A 2738-nucleotide genomic window follows, 5' to 3' on the forward strand; every position below is an offset into this window, starting at 1 on the left:
CCTGGAAACAAATGACAATGAAAACACAACAATCCAAAATCTATGGGACACAATGAAAGCAGTCCTGAGAGGGAAGTTCATAGCTCTACAGGCCTACCTCAAAAAAACAAGAAAAACAGGTAATAAATTATCTAACCTTGCAACTTAAAGAATTAGAAAGAGAGCAACAAGAAAAGCCCACAGTATCCAGAAGGAAGGAAATAATAAAGATTAGAGCAGAAATAAATGACATAGAGACCAAAAAAACAATACAAAAGATCAATGAAACCAAGAGCTGGTTCTTTGAAAGGATAAACAAGATTGATGAACCTCTCGCCAGGCTCACCAAGAAACAAAGAGAGAGGACCCAAATAAACAAAATCAGAAATGAAAGAGGTGAAGTAATAACTGACCCTACTGATATACAAAGGATTGTAAAAAAAAATACTACGAACAACTCTACTCCAAAAAACTGGACAACCTCAACAAAATGGACATATTCCTAGAAAAATATAAGCTTCCAAAACTCAATCAGGAAGAATAAAAAAACCTGAATAGGCCAGTAACTACTGATGAAATTGAAACAGTAATCAAAAAGCTTCCAGCAAACAAAAGCCCTGAACCAAATGGCTTCACAGAGGAGTTTTACCGAACATTCAAAGAAGAACTAAAACCAATCCTTCTCAGACTACTCCAAAAAATTCAAGAGGTAGGCACACTTCCAGTGTTTCATCCTACTTAAACCTTCATTGTCTCACCTCTTAATGACAAAAATAACCTCCCTACTGTTCTCCCTTACTGTGGTGTTACTTTTTCCTTAGAATTATTTTAATTGCCATATTACAATACAAGATAATCAAAAGCCCAAAACCACTCAGCATATTAATTACTATATTAAATCATATAATAAGCATCTACTATAATTATATACTAACCAAACCCTCTACTATAAGCAGGCTGGTTATTCAAAAACACCTTGGTCATTTCCATCTTGTATATTTGTTGAAAGTATGTCCTACATCCTGAAATGCCATATTTCCTACTTAAATACTACTGGTTCCTCAAGCCTCTACTCAAATCCGACCTCTGCCAAGAACCCTATATTTCCCCTGTAACCTATAGCTCTGTAGTCCACATAAGGGCTATTACATTTAAGTATATTAGTAATTTTACAGTTGACAAGATACCGTTTTACAGAAATTTAACTTTATCTCTATATTTACATATTCTTAAGTGTATATAAATGTCTAAGAGTAGACATGATGGTTTCTTTTTTTGTATTTCCAAATCAGTAAACATTAAGTACTTTTTAAAAAGTTGTTGCTTGTTTAATTTTATTTTTTAAATTGTTTTAAATTTATTTTAGAGAGGAAGAGAGAGAGACACACTGATTTGTTGTTCCACTTATTTATGCATTCACTGGTTGCTTCTTGTATGTGACCTAATTAGAGATTAAACCCACAACCTTGTCATATTGGGACAGTGCTCTAACCAACTGAGCAATCCAGCCAAGGCAACATTAAGTACTTTTTAATTAATATTGCATTAATAACAAGAAATACTGCAACTTCATATTTGTCAAAATGTGAACTTCTGGTTTTAGTCATGACAGAGTAACAGTTAATGAACTAGCCTTTTAGCCATACTCAACCATAAAACTATACAAAATAATTGAAGCAATAATCTACGACAGAGGACAAAAACAGCATAGGGCTGAACACCATAAGAGAATGGAAACACTTGAGGTGAGCTCCAAATCCACTTTTGAGTGACACCATGTTCCAAACCATGACACAAGGAAATAGAGCACCAAGAGAGAAACAATCTCACCAGGCAGAGTATCAGAAAGGAGGGGTTCACATAAAAAGGAGGCTTAGAAATTTGCAGGGGGAAACCTCTAGTCCTTAGCCAGATATTAAGCCAAGCTTGTGTAGGACAAGACTCTGCAAAGCCTACTAGAAAACAGATTCTTGGGATCTAAGAGCTGAATAAAAATTCCAGAAGTTCCTGGAACTTCTGAGAGACAGTGAAGTTCCAATTATCCAAGGTGAAGAGACATCAATGAACAACCTGAGCATTCAGTTGTGATTCCAGAAGGACCATGCAATGGGATTAAGGGATATACCCTATAATAAGAAGCACTCTAAATCCATTTGAATAAAACCAGGTGATTCACCAGCAATGTTTTTGCTTGTTACAAGAAAACTCAAATAATGAACTTATAGAAAGAGAGACTCAAAAAGCAATCACATTTACCATCGCACCAAAAAAATTAAGATACCTAGGAATAAACTTAACTAAGGAGGTGAAAGACCTGTACGCGGAAAACTACAGGACACTGAAAAAAGAGATAGAGGAAGACATAAACAGATGGAAGAACATACCATGTTCATGGACTGGTAGAATCAACATCATCAAAATGTCCATACTACCCAAAGCAATCTATAAATTCAATGCACTCCCCATTAAAATACAAATGGCATATTTTACAGATCTAGAATGAACTTTCCAAAAATTCATCTGGAATAAAAAAAGAACAGACTAGATCAATGGAATAGAACAGAGAACCCAGAAATTGACCCAAACCACTATGCTCAATTAATATTTGAAAAAGGAGGCAAGAAGATACAATGGAGTCAAGACAGCCTTTTCCATAAATTGTGTTGAGAAAATTGGACAGATACATGCAAAAAAATGAAACTAGACCACCAACTTACACAATACACAAAAATAAACTCAAAATGGATAAAGGACTTAAA

The sequence above is a fragment of the Myotis brandtii genome, unplaced genomic scaffold (genome assembly GCF_000412655.1).
Source record: "Myotis brandtii unplaced genomic scaffold, ASM41265v1 scaffold163, whole genome shotgun sequence".
NCBI lineage: Eukaryota > Metazoa > Chordata > Mammalia > Chiroptera > Vespertilionidae > Myotis > Myotis brandtii.